Source organism: Erithacus rubecula (genome assembly GCF_903797595.1).
Source record: "Erithacus rubecula genome assembly, chromosome: 4".
NCBI classification, from domain to species: Eukaryota; Metazoa; Chordata; class Aves; order Passeriformes; family Muscicapidae; genus Erithacus; species Erithacus rubecula.
The window spans coordinates 1,982,895-2,010,573 of record NC_136686.1 but is presented as its reverse complement, the minus strand read 5'-3'; the positions used below and the strand labels follow the sequence as shown (position 1 = coordinate 2,010,573).

The 27,679-nt window shown below is 39.5% G+C and overlaps 1 protein-coding gene and 1 long non-coding RNA gene across 10 annotated transcripts in view; one reads left to right on the top strand and one right to left on the bottom strand.

Moving 5' to 3' along the window:
• CALD1 (caldesmon 1) overlaps positions 1–27,679 on the bottom strand; it is a 190,435-nt gene that overhangs the window by 73,039 nt on the left and 89,717 nt on the right. For 6 of the 9 annotated variants that reach the window (XM_079304064.1, XM_079304058.1, XM_079304068.1 and 3 more), the window contains one exon: positions 15,767–15,861. The exons of the other annotated variants lie outside the window; for them this stretch is intronic. The gene's annotated coding sequence lies outside the window, so the exon portion shown is untranslated. The remainder of the gene's footprint in view (positions 1–15,766; positions 15,862–27,679) is intronic. 9 annotated transcript variants of the gene reach the window in all.
• LOC306801231 lies at positions 3,878–4,715 on the top strand. Its single transcript, XR_013774027.1, has 2 exons — positions 3,878–4,042; positions 4,548–4,715. It is a non-coding gene; the product is annotated as an uncharacterized lncRNA (long non-coding RNA).

The window sequence follows — 27,679 nt, the reverse complement described above, 5'->3', positions numbered from 1 at the left end:
AATCATTTTCTGCCCCCTTTTTTGGATTAAAACGCTGCTGAGGGCAGGGGTTTTGTGGAGGTAATTTTATTAGTTTACTTTCCCCAGGGGTGTTTTTCTTTCTGATTTGTTCCCAGATTGAGGGATTTAAATTTTTTTGTTGTTGTTGATGCGATTTTCCTCGTGTTTGTCTGGGGTTGTTTTGTGGGGATTCAAAGGAAAAGTTAATTTTGCAAATCTGATAGAGACACTACAATTGCTGCTGCTTTAACTATTTTTTTTTTAAATTCATTTAGACCACATACCTAAAAAGCAAAGGACTGAGGCACAGCCACTGCATGACATTCAGATTCCAGTCCAAATTTCTCTTTCAAAATTCAGGAGGCACTTGAGAAATGGAGTTCAGGCCAAGAGTTTGACCTTTAGCTTTAGCAAAGCCATCCATACTAGTGCAAGAAAAGGAGTCATCAGGCAGAACTCAGCTATTCAGTGGTGCTCACTGTCTTCCCAAAAATGACAAGCTGTCATTCAGCCTCTAAGAACCACTAGACAATAACATCAATCTACCTAAAAATTCCTCCTATTTCCACAAAAATCTGTAATATATACAATATAATGCACATTTTTTATATGTAATATAAAAGGTAAGATTCTCAGAAGACTCAAAAATTGCTTTATTATTGATGTAGGTATCAATTATTAGAAGTGTTTTCTACAAACCATTTTTTGCAGTCTGCACATTTTAATGCTTCTTTTTTTAAGATTAAAATTGTTCATTTGTAAAATCATCCTGGGACAAAATGTAACTCTCCACCCAGCTCCTCTCCAGGCCCTGCCTTCAAAGCCACTTTAAAAAAGTTTCATTTTCTGAAAAGGAGAGAACTATCCCAAGAAAACTGTTTCAAAAGCAATGTTTCATTCAAGCTTAAAAAGGAAAAATTTCCTAGTTTTATTTCAAATATAAAATGTTTGGGTTTCAAATTAAAACGGAAAATATTTTGATATCTCAATTTACTTTTTCTTCCCAAATTATTTCCAGGTATGATTTTCATCTAATAAACACATATGTATTTATCACATAGATGTAGGTGTCTGAAATTATTTCACCAGTTCTATTCCATTGGAATCCACACCTATGTGCAAATTATAGAACATGGGCTATTCTTACAGTGTGAAAAGCCACTTACCATTTTGTTTTTTCTACTTCAAAACAAGACCCTCAGCATCTTCTCAGATTTTACACCACTGAAATAATCTGAAGTAAACTTTGGAGGGGTTTTCCACCACCAGATTCCTCTGGGAGAATTTACCTGCATTGCCACACTGCTTGAATCAGGATCACTGAAAAGCATGTCCCCTAAAAATATCATTTCTCCCTCCAAAAAACTCTCATTTCAAAAGCTGTACCAGTCCCTCCTTTCCTCTCTGCACTTCTCACCATGCCTTCCATATTCAGCTGATTATGGTTTATTGCTAAAATTTGTTGAGTTTCTCACTGTCTTGCTAAAAAGTACTTTCTTCAAGGATAGCCACATTTAATCCCTCCCAGAACAAGGCACACACGTGCCAATCCCACTCCCCTTTATGTCTCATTCCATGAGAGACTATCAAAATTTTTGCTTTTTCTCTTCAAGCTTTCATCCAGGTAGAAAATCAGAGGGAGGCATGCAGCAATTGCAAATATGTGGCTAAATATTTTAACATGGTGGGAATCAGCTTTTTGAAAGCAACTACTGAGATATACTGATATATTGGCTTTAATTCCCACAAACAGCATTATAATAGCTGCTACCAAGTTGAAGAATTTCTCTATACAACTAAAAGTTCACAGCCTTAAAGACAGTGGATACCTGTTGCAACCTGCTAATTTCTTTTTTACCTTATTTTTCTTTTTTTTTTTTCCCCTGAAATTTGCAGTAAGGAAATGAAATGAAATTGCAGTAAGGAAATTTGCAGTAAGCAAATGAAATGAACACTCATTCACATAGAACACATTTGCTTACACCACCCATGGGTGATGGATTATGAATTCCTATCAAATTAATTATTATTATTTAATTAGTGGGTTTAGGGGGTTTTTTTGTTGTTTGTTTTTATTTAGAGTTAGGATTAAAAAATATACGATGCAAATGGATTTTTTTATGTTTGGGTTTGGTTGTTTGTTAAATTTTATTAAAAAGTACAGAGTGTTTAATAGTACTTTTAGTTAGTTGTTAGAAGTGAGGAAAAGGGAATAAGATTTAGTTCTTCAAAGGTTTTTTCAAGTTCAATCATTTAATAGAGAATTAATGCTCATATTACTTATTTTTTAACTTAATAATTCTTGTGGCTTTTAGTGTGATATTGACTAATTAGAAATCATTACTTGAAATTTATGAAGAAGAATGACGAAGATGAACACTGAAAAAGACACTATTTAGATTTTTTTATATTGCCTTATTGTCCACCTCAGGTGGCTCAAAGCCCTGCTGTCCAAAGGACCTTTCAAATGCCAGCCAAGGGTTGGTCAGTGAGCAGCACAAAGGATTTTTTCCATTAGCTGGCCAAATGCCATGACATCCACTGTCTCCCTAAGACTACCACTGCCCTTCCTTTCTGCCTCCTCCACCTCAGAAGTGAAAACACAACCTCCTCACTGCCCCTTTTGAAGCTGAAAACAACTCAGCAAGCAACACTCATTGTCTAAATGTGACTTGTTTAATCTGGCACCCGTGAAATGCAGGTATGACAAGCATTCTACTGCAATATCTGGGAGAATTAGAGTTCCTTAATCTATCTTCAGTCAAAACAAATAAATGTGTTTTTTATTAAAATCTGCCAGAAAACATTTGGAAATTATTTTCATTGCTCCCCTCTTAACTCTGCTTTAGAAGCATTCAGTGCCACTCAGGTCTTTCAGAAACAAGCATGACTTCATTGAAATCAAAAGGTGCAGTTCAAAGGACTGATTTCTCCTTTGTCACACCTCATGAGTGCCCCTCCTTTAGTCTGAGATGTTAGATATCACTGCAATCATATATTACCAACAGTACTGCTCCATAAATTCATTTTCAACGTCCCTTTCATGCAAAACCACATCTGCAATTGTTTCTGTAAACTTGGCCAAGTATTCATGTTGACTGCAGAAAATAAACTCTTGTACATATATGTATATACACATATACACACAAATCTGTACCAAGCAGCTTTATTCCTTCCCAAACAGAATAGCTCATTTGGGACTTGAGCTAAAATAAATATACTAGGTCACATGAGCACAGTTTTATTGCAATGGAGCAGTGCCTTGTTTCATCTGACCATGCTTGTTAGGACTTCCAAGGGAAATTCATCAAATGGCAAACCAACCTTAGCATAAGAAAATCAAACTTTGGGGTTTTCTCAAGGTCCCAATTTCAGTTCTTCAAACATTTCATTTCCAGCTACATGTGTATTTCCAACCAACTGACTTTGTGAGGAGCAGGCAGTGAATTACAAAGAATTTCAGCAAGGAAATCAAACTCCCCATCTATAAAAATCTCTGCCTTTGCTATGAAGTACATTTTTCATCTCATCTTCCACGGGAGTGAAAAAATCTCATGTACATTGGTGAGGCATTTGCACAACTGATGAATAGATTATCAAACACCTCAGAGGCATCCTGAGCAAAAATACACAGTGGTTACACAGAATAGAGATTTTCCAGTTGGTGCTTTGCAAACTACTGATGGCCCACAGGACAAGCTGCCAATGTGTGTGTCACAAATGCCAGACCCTGTGACAGCTCCCACTGCTACAAAACACATGAAAATGCTGACAGGGAGCTTTTTACAGGAATTTGTTACTGCCAGAGTTCACTCTTTGGGTTGATGCCTTTATGGGGACTACCCAACAACAGAATCTAGACAGAATTAAGGGAATAAAAAGTGGTTGTATTTATTGAAGGTACACTCACTGCCTTCAGGTACACTTAGGGCAGATGAAACTCATCCAGGGGCTGCACCCAGAAATGGGTCATGGGTCTTCATACTTTTATAAGTTTGGTCCATTTGCATATTGGGGGTTAATCTCCCAATTACAGCTTCAGGTAATCAAGTCATTTATCCCAGGTTTGCTCCTTCCCAACTCACTTTTGTTTCATCTCTCAGGCCTAAGGCAGTGAGATGTCCTTCATTCCCAGGCCTGGAGAGGAATTGTTGTGTCTGACCAAACTGGGAAAGCAGCAGCCTGCACTGAATATGGAGTTTAGAGTTACACATTAAAGAACTGCAGGATTACAAATGTATAAAAAAACACAAAAGCTAAAGTCCTAAGGCATTAGGGTCTGCAACTAAAAGATGCATGGCTGGTGCATTTCCTGTACTGCTGCTCATCTCAGAGCCAGTCAGCTGCAGTGGAAAGTCCCCAGTTATCTTCATTCCCTTAGGCATGCTGACTCCTGAGCCATTTCCACTCCTCCTGCTTCCTTCCTCTCCTTTCCTCCACTGCACAGTGACTTAAGGGCCAGGCAGAGCTCTCTCCTGACATTTGGATTCACATGGACTGGTCCCCACCCCTGATCCCTGTGACATTTGTCTATCATTTCCCATTAGCAGATGGAGGAAGAAACAAGGCATGGCTGGAAGCAGCTGGCACAGCCCCTGGTTCTCATGGTAGAAGGAGCGACCCTTGACTCTCCCCTTCAAGTGTCCTCCCAAGAATTTCAAATATGCTGTCCCCAAAGATCAGAAGATACTGAAATATTACTCTCACACAAACTGAAGTTGAAATCTTGGTCCTGTTGGAATCCTTGGCACACTTCCCAGAGACCTCAATCAGAACTGGATTCCACCCAGAATTAATCTAATACACACAATGGAAATTCAATGGGCATACCCTGCATGCCAGAAACTGGAACTGGTGTCATCTCAGATTTTTCCACTACAGGCTTCACCATCCTCTTGTACCTTTGTGCACATACATGCAAAGGCAGAACTGCTTTTACTCTTCCAGTCCTTACTTGTGGGAAATGAGTTATTTTTACATGTGCCATTATCACTGAGGAAACAGCCTCTGCTGCAGATACAAAGTGCAGTAAAAGCTTCATTGCCCTTTACCAATGTTTAACCATAAGTGAGAATAACCCAGGTAATGACCATGAGGTAAAACACAGAAATAGAGGGGATTTTGTAGTCCACAAAACAATCTGTAAAAGTGCTTAATCCCCAAATGAGCTCTGTCTAGCATTCACTTTTTCCTGCAGAAACTGGAAAGAAAGTTAATGGGATATCATTCACTAGTCACCCTTGCCTTTTACCTGCTTCTACCAGCAAAGACCTTCACCTTAATTCAACTAATTTAATCACAATTATGCCCCCATCATGCACTCAGTCCTCCTGCATGCTTTATCCCAAATCTGAGGTGATGCCCCAGCTGGTGGCAGCTTCCTCTCCCAAACTCCAAGAGCAGAAAAACAGCACCCAGGCCAACAACTTTCAGCCACAAACTCTTTGTTCTTAATAAGAACAAAGAACAACTAGCTCAGATGACCAAGACATACTAAAGAGGAGAATGTACTTCTTGCCCCTTTTAAATGTCAATGAAAATTTCTCACTGATTTCTATTAAAAACAAAACAAAAACACAAAAACCAAACCAAAACCAGAGAATGCAAAAGAGTATCACACAGGCAGAAGCAGCTGCACAACTGTGGAAAAGCTTCACCAATACATCTTCTGAATGTATTTGTTTCCAAGCAGGTTTTACAAATGTTTTATCACTCTATTTACATACTTTCTCTGTATTTCTCTGGTCTTGAATTAAAAAGCTAAGGCAATGCCATTAAAAATAGTGAAACTTTTGAGCAAATCTTAAGGTAAGGGTCCAACAGCAATATTCACTCAGCCAGGCTTCAAACTGCACATGTTTTCTGGAACGTGTTTCAAAATACAAAATCATGATACATTGAGCTACATAGTCAGTCATGAAATAGCAACAGAAAATAATATGAAGATATAATGCAGCCAGCTCACTGTGGCTTCAGTTTTGTGTTTTCAAGCCTTTTTCTTTTTGTGCTAAAACATGCAGAATCAGGATCCAGCTCTGCCTAGTGCTGAACATCATCAACTCTAATGAGACTTGAGGGGATCTCTGTTGCTTGCTCTGTTGAGCCAACACCAAGCAACAACAATACCAGGTTTTAGACATCATCCCTGCATTTCTAAAGAAAAGAGAAATATGACCAAAAAAACCTATCACACCTAAAGTTCTTTGGTTTGCTGATGTTACCAGTTTTGCCCTAAGAGACACTGAGTATCTTGAAGTCAATCAGGTCCTTGGAAGAAATGAATAATAAATTTTCAAGGTGTTGCCAGTTGCTTTTAAACTTTACCTCATCCTCCCTCCCAGTATCTTTACTTTTACACTTAAACAACACATCACCATGACAGATACACTGCAGCTGAAAGGCCAGTTAGTCAATGGCAGAAAATCACAAAGTGTTTCAATATGATCATTCAAAGAAGGTATCACAAAATAGATGTATATCCCTCAAAGTCTACATCATACACAGGCTGAGCTTAGCTGAAAACAAGGAAATACACAACACTATCACCAAACCAGAAGACCCAACAACAGTGAGGATTTGGCCTGGATCAGACTCAAATAAACAATACAGGTGAGACCTAAGAGTATCCTGTGTGCACAGACACACATAAATGTTTTGCATTAATGTGACAAAAGAAAGTTAAACTTGAGCACTGCATAAAGCAAATAAATTTTTTAACTGTTTCATTTATTTAGGAATAGTGCCTCAGATATCTGAGTGGTCTAGAGGCAAAAAAAAAAAAATAAAATTGCCATAAAAAAAATAGGTGGGGGAAACATAATTTCTGTACTGAATGTTTCCTACTACCCTGAAAATAGCTTGCACCCTTAAGGAGAACAAAGAAAAAAAAAAACATATCTGAAAATCATAAACAAACAGCCAGATTTTTTCAATGCTTACCTGAACCAAATAAAACCTTTACAGCTTGTAAATACTGACAAGTGTCACTTCATATCCTGTTAAAGCAGTCCCTAAGCATAAAAGACAGGTTGCTCTCTAGTTAAATCCTTTCTCCCTTGCTTTTCCACTGCTGAAAGTAATTGAAAACAGAAGACATGCATCTTGGTGCAGCCCAGCTTTTCAGGAACAGAAAGTGTAAATGTAATTATATCACACTGCACATCAAGTTAGATCTCAGTTGCACCCATCTACCTTCACACAAAGCCAATTAACAGCATCAACACTTAGAGTCATATAAAATAGATGTAAACTATACCCTAGAGAACCTAGTAGGTGATAGCACTTGCAAGACACCCCTAATAAAATCCACATAAAGACAGCACCACTTTTCTTAGTGGTGTTGCAGAAGACACAAATTCATAAACTCATAATGGCAAAAAAAGAAAATAGTGTCACAAACATTATAAAAACACTGCCCAAAACATGGTGTTGCATAGGGAATATATGTGATTCCAAAGTCTGAAGGATGTGCAAAAAATACAAAGAGGGCACACACAGGGAACAGATCTGAATTTTTACTGTCTTTGCTGCTGCTTTAGGTCCACATTATTTTGGTATTTATATTAAAAAGGAGACAGAAATATCTTTGGAGATGACTAAGCAGTTTCTTGATTTCTATTAAGTACCAAAAAGCCTTGCCAATTTATCCATATTTAACTTTCTACAACTTAATATAAATTCACTTCCAAGAACTACATAGGTCTTCTGAAAGTATGTGCAGCAAGAAGTCAGTGCTGTGCCAGCTGGCAGATTAAACAAGCCATTAAATAGGCTCCTACTGAATTTAAAGGATTGTTTTTCATCTTTTCCCTCTCTTCTCCTCCACATCCAGATTTTTTATTTATGGAATATTTTCCAGTACTGATAGAAAAAGTTAAAGAAATGCCCGTGGCACTTAATGAGTTTTTCCTCCAATGTGGTCTCCTGCAGCTCTTGGAATTTATTCTATTACTGGATAGCTTGCAATGGTCCCAAAATACTTCTGACTATGTGAAAAGATGGGGGAAATGTGTTTGAGGAAGGCATGACTGCATTTGAAAGCAGGGGCAGTCCAGGGTGGTGATTTCACTGGGACCATCCCTATCAAACTAAATAACATTATTTCAGATAAAAAATGCCCATATTACAGCTCTCCTGATAAAACCTCCCAGGAGATCCAAGCTCTATCTGCTCCCTGTGGCCATTCCAGGCTGACTGGAGCTACAAGAACTGAAAGAGTAGCAGTGGCTTCCCTCAGGATTTCAATTCCCAGGCAGTAAAAAATGAGTTTAGTCCCATAAACTTGCTACTGAGCAAGAGAACAAAGTGTGGGCACAGAGTGAGGGGCTGAGACAGCCAGCATTGCAACTTGCCCAGGGCAAGGAGCCCCTCCAGGCTGGTCCCACAGGGACAGGGGAGCCCAGAAAACATCTTGGCCCAAAAAATGACTTCAGAACTTGGCTCAAGCAGGGTGTGATTGGCCAGAATTGTTCTGGGGGTCTCAAACATTCCCTGCTCCCTTCTAGGGGGGTGGTTTAGTTATTAATTGCAAAGGCTGAAGTGCAAAAACCTGTGTTTTGCATGTATTCTTTGTTTCTAATCCCCAGTATCCGTAAGGGGACTCCCTTCCTTGGCCAGCAGTCGGGATTCATTAGGCCTTTTATGATGATTCTTTCTGTTGTGCAGATAGATGATGAATCTCAGATGTTTAAATAGCATATAACAGTGCTCCATTGACCTTGCTGAGTACAGTTGGAGGGGAAAAAAGGTAATTTTCCTCAAAGAAATGTTAAAAATGTGTCTCCACTATAGCACAGATGCAGAGGATAAAGAAACTCCGGAGGGATTAAAATATTTTAGATTAATTTGGAAGAAGGCCACATTGTGTAAAGCCTGGTTAGTTTGGGCCTTTCCAATTCCACGCTGTATAAACAAACCCATTTAAACTGCATTTGTTAGAAGGAATGTTTTAGAAAAAAAAAAATAAAAATCCCCCAAAGCAGTTGTAACTCAAATGACCTCCAGTTCTGTATTCTCTCCTTACTGCCTAAAGAACAAACATATGTACAATATATCCTAGCCAGAGCTTGTGCAGTTGCTGCATGATTCATACTGCTTGAAAATTAAATCATTTAAGTAAAGGGATTCTGGCTCCCTCAAGCAAAGTTTTAAAACTGGAGCAAGGTTGGTTTTGGAGCTGGCTTCCATGCTTTGAACAACACCATTGCTTATAGAATTTTTGCTTTGGGCTGGGTGGAAGAAATTAAAAGATGAAAATAAATTGAAAGCAAGAACTGGAAAGAGAGAGAAGAAGGAAGGAAAGAAAAGAACCTGTAAGATCAATATAACTATTTAAGAATGAATCTAATGCTCAGCCTGTCACTGACTGGCAGAAGCAAGTCCTTAAATGTTTCAAGGTGAAATTTTGCCCATTTTATTCCTACAGAAGAGTTTTTGCTTGTACAGTCTCCCAAAGGGACAAATCAGAGTGTGATTCCAAATGACCAGAACAAACAAGGATTTGCTGACCCTCCCAAATTAATCAATCTGAGGCACAAATGATCATGAGGGTAGGGCTGCACCAGCCAGAGGGGGAACAAAATGAAACTCAGACACTTAGGTCATTGTGCATGGTTAGCATCTGCAGAACAGTGGCAACTTAAAATGAAGGGATTTTGCTTATCATCAACCATAAATCCCAGAGTAACTCACTTTTAGGAATAACCTATCTGCCATGAGGATCAAGAGGCTCCTCCAGGATCCCTGGGCTCCTCGTGTTGTTGAAATGGTGCCCAAGGACTTGTAACTCAGCTACTGCACAAATTCCTTATCCCAGAGGATGGCAGGCAGCTGGCACATCTGAGTACAGAACACCCAAAACACCCAAAACACCCAGAATCATCTCACCACTGAATGTCAGCATCTTGGGGATGGAATATGGCAACTTGACTGAAGTTCACAGCAATACAACTCAATAGTTTGCAACTCAAAATGAGGGGAGGGGGAAAAAGTTGTTTTCATTAAAAGGAATGTATTTGCAGTTAATAAAAATGTTTATTTAAATTCTGGGATTTGAGGGCTACTATCCCTTCTCATATCTTACATCATGGCTTCTGCAGCTATCACACATTTGTTAGCACATAATTTTCTTGCTGCAATGCTACCTGTTGAATTTCTCCAAGTCATTTCTCCTCTTGGTTGTTTCTAATTTGTGATTAACACATTTCTCTAGCAGCTCACTAGTCATTTCCACTGTATTTCCATCTATAGCCAGCCCTGTGCTCCCACACTCAGCCTGCTTGCATGGATGGAAGGGACACATTAAGCTCTCCTTGGAGATCCTCCAGATTTGCAGGGATATAACCATAAGGAGAAAGCTGGCTAAAGGGACTTTTACATCAACAAAAAATTAATACAGAATGTGGAACTCCTTGTGGTTGGGTTTTGTTCTTCAAATGTCATGTATGGACCTTTGTTTGTTGACATACCACTCTACACATTCATGAAAACAAGATGTTCTCTTGTCACTTAGACTATCATGGTAAGACATTTAAAATAAATACTTCACATAATTTCAGAAACAGATGTTAGACAGTAAAATTGGATGTTTGCAATAGAAATGGCCAAGACCTATTTAGTAGTGCTTGGAATTTTCTATTTTATGCTTCATATTATCACCAGCAATGCATGAAAACTCAACAGCTATTACACCCTCAACTTTTCTTTTGAAATGTATTTCTCTTGAAAATTTACTCCAAGAAGTTTGCAAATAGAAATGAATATTTTTCAACACACTTAACTCTGCCTTTTCTCTCACATGCCTCCTACATTTCTACATCTTTGCATTTTTTTATTTTCTGCATCTTCAGTAGGAGGTGGGTTTGTTTGCTCTACCATTTCTCATAATGGATAAGGAAGTGTGAAAGATACTTAGCCCAAATTTTGCTTCTCTGGGCACTTCTAGCCTCAATAGTTCTAGTTAAATATTTGTGTACTAATAACAGAACTCCATTGTTAATATTGATTCAAATGGAGTATATCTTGTATTACCTGTAGTAATAAATTTTTTAAATCTACTGCCTCTTAGTCCAGTGGCAGAAGTAAGATTAATTTGATTTCTTGATAAATCCCATTGTTTCAAGTTTATTTACAGCCAACTTTCTGTTCCCTGAGTTAGTCAGGGTTGTCTGGTGTGAAGACCAGAGACACAGACGTATAGTGACATCTCAGCTATTGCTCATAATAACTTTTTTAGAGACTTTTTATGGAATAAAATGCCCTGAAAATTCTGGTAAGAGGAAAAAAAATTGAGAGAGCAATTAATAAAAATAATTCAATGCAATCCAAACAAATTTTACATTGAGGTTTGTAGACTTTTCTCAGGTTTTGCCGTTCAGGATTTTCTTTATACTTGTAAAGAAAACAGCACTTGGATTATCCTCACTTTTAACACAAGGGAAAAACATGACAGAGATTTGTCTCTCAGTGATAAAACCAGCCAAAAATAGAACACTAACGATAACCCTGACTTTGAAAACCATCAGTAAAAAGCCCCCTGAGCTCCATGAACATGTTGCAGACTGCACATGTCACAAAACTATGGACCATGATTTTTTTGCCTGAGGCTCCCACATTTAACACAGGGAAACATTGCTTTCAACAAAAGATGCTATTCTAGTTATGTGCCCTTTTACCCTGTCAGAGAAACAGCTGGTATCATAAAGTCACAGCTAATTTGTATCATGTCTGCACTAACAGTCAGATTTAGTTTGTATCAAACTTTCAAAGTTGGACTTAATACCAGTTGATGGATGACAGCTTTTCTTGCCTCCCCCCTGCTCAAAACATGTTTAAACATTGCCTCCCACATAAAAAAAAAAGCCCTCCCAATATTCAAAATACAACCAGAGTCTTTAATATGCTCACATTAAAATACGTGTTAAATATAAATTGTTAAAACTAGCAAATTTAAAAAATCCTAAAGAAGGGTGAGAATACTGAATCAGCAGTTCTGAAGGTCAGTGACAAATAAATAGTGATTTAAGACAGACATGTTGGTACCAAGTGTAATGGAAAAGAATTTTCTCCTAAAAAGAAGAGCAAAAAGAAGACCTGCTTCAGGTAATCTCTTGAAGTTTGGGATTCTGTTCTGAAAAAAATTCCACCCTGCCTGCAGAGACTGTAAGGGCTTTTTTCAAGGTCAGCACTCAACATTTTAGGGAAGACCAATTTCACTTATTTTTTTAGGGGACCTGTTTTTCATTTAAGCTATTAAATGTCATCTACTTTCATTTTAAGACCCCTGTAGCAGAGTGCCTTGACTGTGTAAAGGGACTATAGTGAAAGTGAGAGGCCAAAGACTTAACAGCTCCAAACCCACAGCACTCACATGAGAAAAAAGATGCAGAAAGAAAAATCAGGCTCTTGCTGGAAAAGAGGCATGGGGAACTTCCAGAGATTGGGAGTTCAAGCTCAGTTCACATCAACATCTAAAAATGCTGGTGTGCTTCTCTGAGGCTTCTCCACCACAAGATATACATGAGTGTACAACATGAGCTTAAAATTTCAGCCACTTCTCACTTCCACATTATACAGAAATACTGGGCCAATATTGGGCATGCCATGTTCTGAAACCTTCACCAAACTGTAGGCAAGGAAATTTTGTGCCATGCTGCATGGTGTAATTATTATCAGGGCTCTGAACAACTTTTTATCATTTATCATTTACCATTTATCAGAGAGATTGGTCTGCTCTGGGAAGTTAGACTCACCAAGCCAGCAATGGCCCTGGGAAGTTCAAAAAATCAGTTTTGCAGTGACAGGAGAGCTCATTGTGATGGAGCTGAGAAAGAGCAGCTGTCAATGAGGACTGCAGAACCCCAGCACATGCATTTCCTGACTCAGAAGGGCAATGCTGCACAGAGGACAGGGTGCTGTGCCTCTGCTGTGCCTGGCACTGCTCTCTGTGCACTCCCTGCCAAAGGGCAGCATGTTCCTGCCACCTCCTCTCCAGTGAGCTCTATCTGCTCCCTACCCACTGAGAACATGCAAATAATTAACCCCACTCCCTTCACTCTGAGCACAGCAGTGATTCTGCCCTTACAGATTCATAATATTTTAAATTTTTTCCCCCCCAAATGTTCTTAAACCTTCGTCTGACAAGGCACGGTTTATCAGAAGCAGATTTATCTTCAGCTATTCAGTGTGTCCATTTCACAATTCCTAACTGCTGTAATTTCTAGAAAATAAAAAAATGTTCTTCATCCCAAAAACTTAGGATAAGTCACAACAGGTTTACCTGTTTAAAAGAAGAGTAACTTTCTGTAATCTAAATGATGCTCTGGCTTTTTTTGCAGCCACTCCAAACAATTTTAACATCTATCCAGTGACCTAGTACAACACAAAACCCACCAGGCTCTCATCTCTCACAAAAGAGCTTTTCCAAAAAAGCCCAGCTGCACACAGAGGTCACTCGAGGTCCCAGAAATTACAGGGAAACTTCAGCAAAATTAAGTTTTGCCCCTGCTTTGCCAAGTAGCAGAGGGGATGGAGAAAGAAGGAAGACCCTGTGTTCATCTAACTTTACCTTATTACAGTAAAGCCACAGAAAATATCTTCAGACACCACTGAAATGCTTTCAGGCTTGGTTATGTAGGACAAAAGCTGACCAAACCCATTCTTACATAATAGTTCCTAATGGCAAACATCTTTCAATGAAACAAACATTTCCAAGGGAAAATAAAAAATAATCATCCCTATGCAGTGACTCTGAACCTCAACCTTTGAGAGTAGCATTTATTCTTGACAGTAATTCATATAAGCACGGCAGATTGCCTTCCAAAGTCAGGTTTGAATGTATTCAAGAACTAACAGAAGACTTAACAGGACTGTCATGATAATACTAAATTGTTACTGCCTTTTATATTCAGATAAAGAGACGTGTCTCTTTTCCAGCACAGAGAAAATGCTGGGTTGTTTTTTCTTCCCATTCCAAATGAGTATTGGTCCACAACATTTGCTTTAATGATTTTCTGAAGGCAATTAATGGCTATTTCATGGCATTTTCATTCACGTCCCCAAAAAGCCATCCTCCTGTTCAGCCAGCTTTGCCATGTGCAAGTGGAGGTGAAGTATGGAAAATATGATCAGATTTTGCCTTTACTTCTTTGTGACAGAATTCTTTCATCACCTTGACAAGTGCTGGGCAAGCACCAGAGGGACTTCAGCATGAGAGAGGTGGCACCTTCCCTGCATCCTGCACTTGGAGAAGGTGGCTCAGTTTCTGGAGGATGGATTTTCAGATGTAATTTATGAAACAAAATAAGGAACCAGCCTCAGTTTTGAGGGACTGAAGTGCCTCCTTTCAACACCACAGCCTGTGTGCTCAGCCCTGTCTACAAGTACAGCTCCAGCTGCTGGGGGTGTCAGAAACACTCTGGAGGGCACTCACTGCTCTCTTTGAATATCTGATCCTTAGCACAGGGGAAAAGGACTCATATTTATGATCCCACTTCTTTTGGACAGCATGGCCTTCTCTGCCTGGATCCACATTTTTAAGGAATTTAAATACCTCATAAACACACTACTTGTGGAAGCATGTGGGAACTCGAAGTGAGACATCTCATGGGAAGAAGCATTCCATGGGAAATTTTAGAGCATTTGGGCTGGTTCACTATCAAAAAGAAACCCTAATTTTGAAACATCAGCATTTCCTACAACTGCAAATACCAGATTGCATCTGGCTTCAGTTTCAAATACTCCCCCCAACAAAGCAATACAAAACTGCAAGACAACAGGCAGGGCAGAGAACAGCCTGCAGCGATTATCAGCCCATTCAGCACTTGCACAAACCTCCCCACAAGTGTAGACAAAGTGAAATTTGCTTCCCCAAGGATGATGACAAAACCAGCTGAAGTGGGCTGGGACCCAGCAATGCTGATGGGGAGGGAAGGCAGGGAGATGAAAGGCAGGGGAAGCAGTGTCCAGCCTGCTGCTGTGATTGTCTCCTCCTCCACACTGCTCTGGCCAAAAACAGGGGCACAGAAAATGTCCCCCAGCAGTGACAAGCAGCTCATTGCACCCTGAACTGACTGAAGATGATGGGGTTTAAGGGAGCTGACTCAAATATTTCTGACCCTTTTCTGCTTGAATTTAGAGCCAGCCCACAGTTTGTCTCCAGGCTGGAATTTCCGTATATTGAGGGGCTAAAGTTTACACACATTATAAACACTTCCTTTAAATGGTTTGTGAGCCCTCACTCGTTCTGGCAGTGAAAAAAAAACAATGTTTGTAAAAAAATGTCTAAGTGTTCCATGTTGTAAACACAGTTACTTGGTCTCTCACATACTGCTCAGAGCCTGCTTGCTCTAAAAAAAAGACACAATAGGATAGTAGCACACCAGCATATGACCATAACACAACTAAATATGATTTAAGACTCCCACTGCAAGAAAAACCTTGCTAAAGATCTCCAACCTTTAAAAGAATGGCCATACATTGACAAAGGTTACTGCAAAACACAATGATTTTGAGTTGAAGGTGAAATTCCACATGAAATGCTTTAAATCTGCTATCAATTCTGAAAAAGTAATCACTGGTGCCAGTGACCCAGAGGGACCAGAGCCAAGGGTCTGCTGCAGGGCACTCCACCGATTTTCAGAGGAATTTGGAGCAGCCTCCAAAGAAATAAAAAAACACACAAGAAAAAAAAAGAAAAAAATCAAATAACCCCCCAGCTTCTGAATATCACAGGAAAGGAAGTCTGAGGTAACTCTTTGATCATACTCACAGGAAGACAATCAGAGGAAATATTCTGAGCTTTTCAGTAACAAACCAGCTGCTTGATGAATCAAAATGACGACTCCAGAAAAAACAAGGTGATCTCTATATAGAAATAGAAAATAAAGAACCTTATTTAGCCAAGGCATAATTACTCTGCATTCTTTGTTTTTCTTTGGTAAAGTCTTCTTTAATGACACTCCTAGAAAGGTTGATTTTTTTTTTAAGTATGGAATAAAACTCAAAAAGTTTCAAGAAACAAAAAAAACTTACTCTCAAAAGCTCTAGAAATTAGAATTTGACAAAGGAGATTCTGATTTCACAAGAGCTTTTAACCAAGTTAGTCACTGAATCATCTTTAAGAAGTGATGCTGAAACATACTGTCTGACTAGGAGTCAATTTCCACAGCACAGCCAGGTTTCCAGCACACCCCCATAAGGATATAGGATATTCTCTCAGTATAAAAGATGTTCAAAAAAGTACTCTGCAAAAGCAGATAAACAGTAAGATGAGAGTCTGTAGTTGATAAGAAAATATTCAGTTTAATAAAATTTAAAGTCAGTGTAACAAACTGGGGAAAGAAATCATAGCAATGAATTTCTACAGGCAAACTGAATTCATTTTTCAGAAGCAAAGAGGAGAGGAGAGAAAAAAAAAAAAACTTAGATCTTTATATACACAGCAATTAACTCTAAATAAACCAATGACACTCAATGCCTTCTTGGGGTCTGAGGGACATTAAGATAATAGTGCAGGGTTGGTTCTTGCATTCATTTCTGGTTATTCATTGGAGACTCAGACTTTTGAGGACTCCATGCAAATTACTGTTCTGTAATTTCAACAATTTTCCAGTCTGGTCTCTAGGTTTTAAGACACCTGTCACTGATTCACACTGGGGTGGCCAAAGCCAAGAATTTGATCCAATATATTAGGAGTTTCAGTATTAGATTCAAAAGATCCCAAACCCCATTTGATACTGAGCACTATGTGTGTGTATGACACAAGAAAAAAGAACAATGTAAGAAGCTATCTCTGATTACCAGGGTGTGAAAAGAACAACCAAGAGCTTTAGATCTTCTCTCTCTCCCTGATTACACCTTCTTACCAAAGAGCAGGCCAGGCTCCATCAGTCCAGAGCTCCAACTCATGAATAACAAGGCCCTTCCAGGTCACTGAATTCATTCCAACTTTTCCACCAAATTGAAAATCTTACTTTGCTCATTCCTATTGTTTAGTGTGCCCCACTTGACTCTCAGCAGGCATAACCTGGAGACATTCATGCTTTTGGAGGGTTCTGGGTCCAAAAGCTCTTTTCTGCTTCAGACCATTTGTTCTCTTTCAGTCTCTTGCAGATTTCTAAAATGGAGACAACCTCCAAAAATACTTTAATTTTCTTTCTCACAGTAGTGAAGACCATTTCTGCTGTTCTCCTTTATTTCCTCTGTTGTAAAGCAATGTTTTTCTGAATCAAATTCAACATCATTTGTGAGATCAGTGAAATGACTGAAATATTCTCTCCCAGTGTTTGCCTTGCAAAAGAGCTTCTATCTCACCACAGTTCCATTTTAATCTTACTATGAAGGGTTATGAACAATTTAACAAACAGGTAATTTCCACACAACTTAAGCATGAAGGAAGTTCAGGCGCAGGTCAAAAAACAGACTCCATAAATCCAAACCCTCCAATCCAACAAACATCCCTCAGGTTTGGACACACTTTGGGCTGTAATCTTCAGTTGTAAAACTGACACCATTTTTACGGATTCTTCAGTCCTCTGAATTTCCCTGACCATAAACTTTGGGCTCATGTTCTGCTGTCATTTGTGCAATGGCATTAACAGCACCCCAGACCTTGGCACATACCCAGCACTGCACATTCAACACTCAATTTCCAGCTAACATGAGCACTAGATTCCCAGAAAACACAGGACAGTAGCCATTAAATACAATTTTAGTAACAGAAATGCTTTTATCAGAAGTTCTTAAAAATGCTCAATCAGAAGCACTTTGTGGCTTGAGAAGTTCAGGAGTTGCTGCTCTCTTGATTCTAGAAACTGGGGAAATCACATCACATCTAAGGTCATTCAGCAGTTGACCTGTGACATTTAAATGTGGCTTGGGGAGGGTTATTAAAAGTATATGCATAAACACAGAGAACAGCATGAATGGAAATAAAGTTATGGAGCCCATTTACCAAACTCTGTGTTGTAGGTATTCCATTTTATCCAAGAGATCCCAGTAGTGATCAGGATCATGGTTAGAGTAGAACAGAGGGACAGGGAAAGAATATAATGATGCTTCCCACAAATACTCTACAGCAGCTTGTGACTCCCAGAATGACTGAGTCAAAGCTGGAATCCATATATTTACTGATCTCCATGGCAGCTTTTTTCCATTAGGTTCAGCAGCTGCCAACACTGAAGAAAAATCCCATGACAGAATCCTCACTCACCTCATGCTCAGTTCACACAGCAAATATTCAGCACTGCATCCCATACAATGGAGCAATCCCAAAGCTGACAGCAAGGTGGTTAAAACCTCTCTTGGAAAGAGCACTCCTTGGTTTCAGTCCCATTTACATACACAGTCAATTAGGAAAATGAAATTCCATCAGTAGGAGAGAGTGGGAACATAAAGAATAGCTGAAAAGTGCATTTGAGCATCCTTTATGACAAAGGAGGCAACCCAGTCTACCTACTGCACTCTGAGTTAGCAACTTACTAGATAAAAGGACTCATCCTCCAGTCTGCAAAAACAGCAACTATTTCACAGAACCACAGAACAGTTCAGGTTAGAAAACACCTCTGGAGATCTCCTTGCCCAACTCCCTGCTCCAGGCAGGCTGCCCCAGCACCATGTTCACTTGACTATTTGCAACAAGGATGGAAACACCTCAGCCTCCCCTGGGAATCTGCTCCAGTGTTGATCTCTCACAGTAATAAAGTTCTTCCCTACATTTAAATGGGATTTTTTTTTTTTAATTTCAATCTCTGTCCCTTTCCTCTTGTCATTTCACTGGCACCTTGAAGATGACTTTGGTTTGGTTGTTTTTATCTGTCCCCAGCTCCATGGTGAGACAGTCACAGTGTAGAGTGGCTGTTAATCTTGAATCTCATCCCAGTTGCAGCTGGAAATTTTTATCCATAGGTTTCAATATTGACTGTTGTGCAAATTATTTCTTTTCCCTCGGCTCATGAAAATGACAGCAGAAAAACACCTATTTTTAAAAAAAGTCCAGGTGAAGTATTTCTTTGAATACTCACTCCTTCCAGAACTACTTTTCTTCTTTTGACTTTTATGTTGTCACTGTTGTCATGTAGTTTATTCACTTGGGAAGATATCACAGAGGGAGCCATTTAGAACCATTTCTTGGACATGCTATAGGCATTAACAAGATTTTTCAATACAGGATTTGGCAAATGAGTGTTGCCAGTAGGAGAGAGCACAAGAAGCCTCAAACTCATCCATCACTAGGAGACCCAAACCAGGAGCCCAAGGAATTTGTTTTCTGCATGGAATTTGCCTTTCTAGCATGACCTAGAAAGGGGAGGTGTGTTAACACCTGGGAGCTGCTCACCCAGACAGTTTATCAGCATAAAACAACAGTTCAAAGTAATTAAAAACACCTCATGCAGCAATACACTCAAATTAAAAATCCATAGTCAAATCCCACTTGCTTCAGGCTAAACACACATTTCCATGCTCTGCTGAACACAGTTTGCTGTGCCTGAGCTCCATCTCCTAGAGGGGAACATCCACTCCTTTGTGAAGGAGAAAAATCTTCCTCCTCCCTTCTGCCACTCTGCTAAGATCTTAATGAGAAACTCATCTAACCTCCAAAGTCTGAGAAAATGACAAATTTCCCCTCCACCACTGTAAAATATCAGTTATCCTTATGCTGACTTGAGTATCAGGACACTGATATTTTGGAGGAAAGTCACTCCTCTCACATTCACAATGCTACCCTCTCAAAAAAAAAGAGAACATCTTTCAGATGCAATGACTGTCCTACATGCAGGGCTTCATTCTGCACATCCTGGCATGGAAGAGGAAAGAAAGCAAAGTATTTCCTGCCAAAGGTGAAACACAACCAAAGAGGACCAGGTACAGCTCATACTGAGCAGAAGTAGATGGTGAGATCTTTGCATGGCAATTCCTGAAAGCAGAGGCTAACAAATAAGCAAAGAATGAGCACATCTGAGCAGATGTGGGCTGGAACAGCATCCCTGGCCATGCAAACACAGCACTTGCTTCCTTCTTTGGCCACATTTGTGCTGCTAAGCAGAAACCATTTGCTAACCACACAGCAGTGGCATTCACATCAGCAGAAAACCAGACTGCTGGTCTCTTCCTGCTCTGGTCAGCAGTTAGTGACCACAGGAACAAACACAGGGCTGTGCTCCTCACTGCTCCATGCAGGATCTGCTGCTCTCAGGGACATGAGTGGCAGCAGGACAGGCCAAGCCTGTTCCAGAGGAGCCCTTTGTCCCTCTGTCCCCACGTGCCAGCGGAGGAGCAGCACGCACAGCAGGGGAAGGACAGCTGAAGGAGAGCATCCCCCTCTAAATTGTCTGTTTGAAGAGCAAACAGTTTAAAATCTAAAAGCCAAAGCTTGCAATATCCCTGTTTTTAATCTGGAAATTGAGCATGAACTCCCCTACATCCCTGGCAGTGGATGCACGTCTGCTACAGAACGTGCCTCTGGGGGGAACTATTTACTGCTAATAAAAAGTCCCAAATTCCTTGCAAATTCCCTGTCCCTTCCAGAAAAGGGTTCCAGAAAGCTTACAGCTCTAATCCAAATTGTTAATAATCCATAAAGAATACTGCATAATAATTCAGAAAATAGTCTCTTCCAACAGACAGTAAATGGAAACTGCCTGCTTTAAAGCATATTTTGACAGCTGCTAGTAACATTCAACATCTCAAATAAAATAATCTGCTCAAAAGGAACAGAGTAAGTAAGCTAAAAACTTTGAAGCAACAAAAATGCTCTGATTTTCTTCTCTTCTGTGTTGTGTTCAGCTATTGAATAGAAACACACCAGTGGGATGGGTGTTAGAAGAGAGGGTCTATAGGGAAAACTCTGTGAGCTGTATCCTTTTCAGGCAAGTTTAATTAATGGCTTTTCTGAGAAGAATTTTGATTGACAGGATTAGTGACAGCTTTAAAAGTTACTATTTGTGGATCCTGGAGCTCACAGCTCCCATAAAAATAAAACAGTTCAGAAAAGAACTTTGTGCAAATGAAGGCATCCCCTCAGCAGGGAAGGTTCATGTGAACCTCTTCTGTGGCTTCCCTTCACATGGGTTGTTCTGTGGAGATGGGATAGCAGAAAGTCCCTGGAGAACACCCTCCCCATCAGGCAGAAGGTTTGATTCCATTTTCTAGCTTAGTCCTTGGGGAAAGTTTCTACAAGGAGTCAAAATTAAACCCTAAAAATGAGCGTTTCCAAATTTTGTGGAGGGAAACATTTGGTTCCACTTTCTTTTCTTTTGGATTTATTTCAGCTTTTCCTTCAGACTAACTTTTAGTTTCCATATTCTTACCTCCTTCCTACTAAGACAATCAAGTATTTTCCCAGTAACACTCAGCTCAAAAGATTTCAGTTCTCTAATCACTTATAAAGACTTGGGACAAACGATTAAGTTGATCACAGGCATTGTGTTTTATTTGATTATTGTCAAATCTTTAAGTACTATCTCAAATAAACCATCTTTACAAGGGGTAATGCAAAACATGCCAAAAAAAGAAACTGGAAATGAGCCAGTGCTGCTCCAATGAAAAAAAAAAAAAAAAAAAAAAGGAGGACAGCATTCCAGTTCCCACAGGAAGCACACACCAGTTTGCTGAACCATCCTCCAGAAACTTTGACATGGAGGAAAAGAAGAAGAAAAAAATATCTGATTATTTTCACTTTCCACATCCCTTCTCTATAACCTTCCTCACAGGATAACCTAGTCCAGACCCACTTATTCTATCCCAGAAATTTTCATTCATCTTATTGCCATCATATCTTGATGGTTTTGTCCCATTTTTTTCCTCTACTCTTCTCCTGCTTTCCCTCACTCCACTGTTCTCCAACTTACTTGCTCATTTCTGTTCACATTCTTACTACACCAAACTTGAACCAATGTCCTGGCCCAGATCCTCTCCCTCCTACTCCTGATTGTTCTTGTCCTGATATCTCCTACCTCTTATCCTATCAGTTTTGGGGGTTGTTCCCATAAATCTCCAATCTCTCCGTTTTTCTGCCATAAAAAATGTTTGGATAATGCATTTTTTTTCAAATTATAAGCATTCATATGCATTTGGGCTTGCCTTTCTGCCTTTTGACTGGGGCAAGGTGAGCAGAGCTAACCTTCCACAGAGGAAAATTATCACAGTGCACCAGAATGCTGCCACTTACTCAGGAATAATGAGAAAAAAAACAATACAAAAATACTTTTTTGAAGTGGTTTTATTAGATATGGAAAGCTTGCAAATCAGACATCACAAAGAGTGTCCCAATAGTCACGTTATTGGTGATTAATACATATATCTTCTTCCATAGTCTTTCCAGTGACCCAAAAAAACACTACATTTTTCCAGCTGCTGTCTGGGAGCAGCTGGAGGTTTGATAGACATGACTGAAAACTTTAGGGCTACAGCATTGCTATCTCCACTTTAAAAAGCTGAAAAATGCCTGCAGAAAGCAGCAGATATGCATGAGTACTCAAGGGTCTCTAGATGTCTATAGAAATAGTGAAATTTTAGTCTGCTCAGGAAAGCAGACTGCTGCAGATGTAGCTCCACTATGTAAGTGATCAGCTCTGTGCTGAAAAATGGATCATCACCCTGATTTCTTCCTGTTCTGCCCCAGGGATGGAGGACAAGGAGCTGCAGGGGAAGGCATGGCTGGCATGTCCATTTTCCAACTTGGCACTCCATCAAACCTGGCAGTCTGCAATCCATCATCTAGAGGGGAAACCACCAAGGCTGCCTGTCAGCCTTCACACACTACCTGTGTGCTCAGTGCCACCTGAGCTCTGCCAAACCCACTCCATTTATTTTAATGGGCTACAACTCACAACTTCAAAATGCAGTTTTACATTTTTCCTCGCTTGGCAGCCAAATAAACAGCAAGGAATGAAAAATAAAAAGTTCTCCTGGTCACACCTATAACTTTTCCAAAAGGAAGGGCATGCTCAGGTGCTGCAGATGAGAATCAAGATGACAGAGCCCCAGCTACTTGTTTAGACTGTTTGCAGTGGTAGGAAATATTACATAAAATCCATGTAACACATACAAGCTAAGTGCAAATGATGAAAGAAATCAGCAAGGGAAAAGAGGCCAGAAAGCTGTTGTGATGGAAGAATAGCAGCTGGGAAAACTGAAGTCAACCCAGCTATGTTATTTTTTAATTAAAAATAAACATAGCCTTTGTTGCCAAGGGATTGGTTAGCATTCCATTTTAAAAGGGGAAAAAAAAAAGGAATTTTGTTTTACTTCATTCTCATTCCCCTCCTAACCTCCCTCCCTTTTCTGTCCCCTCCTTCCCCCCAGAAAAAAGTATTTATAGATTTTGCAAAAAAAGAACATGGTCATAAAATCCAGTTCAGTCTGCAGCATCATGCAGAATTTTTAGGGCATTCTCTTTCTCTCACAGCAATGCCCCTTTGATTGAAAGAAGCCAGGCTACTATTTCAATTTTGTTAATTATTTTCTCTTCTGCTGCTGAGGTTCATGCTAACTGTACAAGCTGGCATGACTGAAGTGCACGTGTGTGAAGGATAAAAAACCTTTTCATGAAGGTTTCAGCAGAGCCATGTTAATCTTTCCAAGTTCAGCCTTGCTTCTCTTCCACACCAAAGCACTTTTTGCTCACATCTGGTGAGGGGTTTGCCCCAGTGTTTTTGAAATTTGCTTGTGTCCAACACCAGTGAAGGTCTCACATTTTTGGGAGTGTGCAGTCACTTAGCAGAGAAAAAACCAAAGACTCACTTCAGGATTTTCACACGTCCCAAGGACTCAAAGGTTAACTATTTTTAAAGGCTGACTACCTCATTAGCTTCTTTACCCATAGCTTTTTATTCATTCATCTTGCACATTTATTGAGTGCTTTTATTATGCCTGACCTCAGAGAAGGTTTCTGCTACTGAGATCTTCTCTACACAGCTTCCACATCACATTTCAAAATCAACTTCTATTTTCTCTCTTACCATCTGCTCTGCTAGTTATAGATTTTATTTAACATGTTTTAGGCCATTACTCATGAAATACCTATGCAGAGGCAGTTGCAGCTGTTCTTCTAAAATACATAGGAGCTGATGGGGCAAACCTGCCCAAATCAAGAATTTCAGATCAATGAAATGGATGTTTTCTATAGAAACATCCATCTTCAGCTGAGCAAATATATCAGCTCTAGCTGAATCAAGGAAAGACCTATCTAATAATTAGGCATTAAGCTAAGTGGTGAGAAAAGAGAATTAAGGTGAAGCAAAAATAATTGTAAGTGCATCCTGCATCTCAGGTAAGCACCATCAGCCTAAAGGGTGTTAGGAGTGGGGTTTTTTTGCTGTCTGGACTATCTGGAATCACCCCAGCTGACATGAAAAGAAAAAGGGAAAATAATTATTTAATTATTCATTCAGTGCAGAACAACTATAAAGAGAGTCATGATCAGCACAGTACAGGATGGCAAATTCACCCACATTTTCATAAGAAAAAGCCCCAATATTCACCCCCAGCTGCACAGAGTGGTATTTCAACCTTTAATCTCTCAAGGAGAGATGAAAATAGATTAGAGTGAAAGTGTGTCTCTTTTTGCTTTTCTATTTAACACACTCTTTCTACACATCCCAATGAATTCTCGGAAATATTGTGAATTCATGAAAATTTAGAAATATTTTTTTCACCCAGCTTTGGTCAGTATCTGCTGACTCACATCCAGATTCCTCTAGTATTTGAATCTTCCACTGACTCCAGAGAAAACTTGTGGTTGACCACAGAGCAAAAGCTTAGCTCACTAAATACCATAATGCATATTATTTGCCATGCAACAGTAAACACAGGAAAAAGAGGATATGGGGTTGCAAAACATTTTTCTTTATGCTTTGCATATTTTTTGGAATAGGAAAGACAACCACATTAGGCAAAGCAATGTGATTGTTTTGTCTCAAGGACATTGGCTCACAAATAAATGTTACTGCAACTAGTCAGAGTTCAAGTCATTGTTGCCCAAACTATAACAAGAAAAGAAAAAAGAAAAAAAAAAAAAAAAAAAAAAAAAAAAAAAAGGTCTTTGGAAATCAAATGTTATTCCTTATCCCAACAAAATATAAATAACTCAACAATTTAGTGACCAGCAGTACACAACAGAATGAATTCTGGGTATCTATGCATCAAAGCATGATGCTGAAACATTCTAGGAACATTAACTCTGTTTTGTGGCAACACAGAATTGGATTAGAAAAGAAGAGAAAGGCAGCAAGACAAATAACTTGGCACTGGCAGACCCCAGGCATGCTAAGCTTGGGTTTTACACCAATTCCCCTGTAAGAAGAGATTTTAGTTGAATTAAACATGATTGGAGGGAAGGTTTTATCTTTCAGATGGTCACTTGCTGACAAAGTCTGAGGGTTATGTGAACACAGAGAAGTCAGAGAGGCTTCTCAGTTAAACTTTCTTTTCCAGGTAAGGTGACTATCTGACTACCATATTAGAAATTTCCTAATTCTTACTGTTGAGGAGGATTCTGTTATCCTTCTCACAGTGTTTTGGCTTTTCTTCAAAATCTGCAACAGCTCAGTCTAAAAATCAAACTCAATAAAATCTTGCTTTTGCTCAAAAGCAAAAGGGGAAGGACAGATGATCCTGTCTAGAGGGGAAGAGTTGTAATGAACTAAAAAATGCCATCAGTCTTTTTATGCAGAAGAACAGTCACAGCAGTGAGAATAACAGTGATTTTGCTGGTTTAAAATGCTGGGAGGCTTCTCTCACCACTTAACAGCACTATTTTGTCTTTTACATCCCAGACCAAGCAGCTAAGCCACTGAAAATGCAAGCATGTGCCAAAATGGGCAAAACATTCAAGACCATCCACATGTCCCATCTTCATCTGGCAAACAGAAAATGCAATGCTATTTACAGCCCTTTGATATTTCTTTGTTTCTCATGGGAAACTAGTTGATGCTGTCTATTGCCAGCTCTCATTGTTAGCAGCATTCATGGAGAGTTTATTACTTTTATGTCTTGATGCCATTTGTCCAAAACAACCTTTCTAGAAGTGTCCCATTAGATTAATAAACAGCCAAAGTATCACAGAGGCATCAGGACTCATTCACCAAGTGGAATTAAACAATTGCGCATTTCTTATTTAAAAACAGAACCCTCTTTTCAGACCTCAGGATTTCCTTGATCTTTAAGTTGTAGAAATATACAAAACTAAACAATAGTCACCCACTCCACTCATTTCTCCTGTCCTGTAATGTACAAAAACACAGCTCAAAGACCATTTCTATTTGAGTATGTTCTACCTTCCTTCCTCACTTCTGTTGAAAATCTGTGAATGAAGCAGTTCATATGTAAAATGCTGCCCATATTCATGAAATGCTGCCTCTATTCATCCATTTGGTGGGTGCCAAGTGAATACTTCTCCCAAGGGAGAGCACAACTATTTTATCTGGAATGGCAGAACCCTATTCCACCAGAATTGCCACACTGTGACAATGACATCAAGTTAGCACCAGTTCAGGCTCATTTCTTTTGGTGTCAGTCAGAGAGAGGATCTCTGGCTTCTACAGCCCCCAGTGCTTTTAAATTTATTAGGCTACCTATCACAGTTTACATCTCCTTTATGAACACTGAAAATAACATTTCCACCTGCAGCTGAGTGAAGAAAGCTGACAGGAGGAAGAGCTGTAGAAAGCAATCTGCACTGTGCTTCAGACAAAAAAAAAAAAAACCACACTCAGAATACACAACACAAGGATGAAAGAGGACCTGGAAAATTAAAGCAATGGAAAAGACTGTTAAAAATAAAGAGGAGCATTGATACAGAGGCATGAAAGGAGATGCAAAAGATGATTGGTCACAAAGGGAATGAGAAAGGTTTAGCAATAGGCTTGGACAGGTCCATTACACCAGAGACCCAAAGCAGCTCTTGCAGCACCTCCAGCTGTTGCAGCTGCATGGAGTCACTTCAAGGCATTATGATGCTATTGCTTTATATTTAGGATATATATTTAGTATCTGTAGTATCCTCAGTGATGCTCATCCCAAAAAGACAGATGATTTTCAGATCATGATTTTGTGTCTATTAAAGAGGGCCACACACCAGCAGAGAAGGAATCTGTGTTAAGTGTCAGATGGGAGGAATGCACAAAAAGCCTTATGATAACAAATACTTCATGCAACAAGGCTCATTCTACCTGTGTGTCCAGAAACAGGAGATTAGAAATAGATAATCAAAGAAAGGGGGAGAAGAGAACAATGAGTGTTTGAGAAGTTGAATGGCTGCTGCTGTAGCTCTGAGTTTAATCTACAAAACAGCTTTTGTCAAAACAATTAGACTGTTCTCCTCTGAGCCATTCATCACCTCAGCCTTTTTCTAATTTTGACTTTTACCACTAGAGATCAGAAATCTCCTAAAAAATTATCATCTAGGGATCCCTCTGCTGGAATTTGGACTAGCCTACATTAATTCCTGCAGACAGTGCTCCTTGACTTTTTCCCATAGACCTCCCTACTGCAGTGCAATGCCTGGAACTCAGCTCCAGAAACTGGGCAGAGCAGGGGCAGCTGTGGCACTTTGGCACAGGGTGACTTCCAGTTCATGCCTGGCTACTTTGAATTTTCCATCCATGGAGCCAGTGGCAAATTCCTTCCAGTGGCAAATTCCCAATCCCAGTCATGGCTTTGCCCTCTGCATATTTGTGGGAAA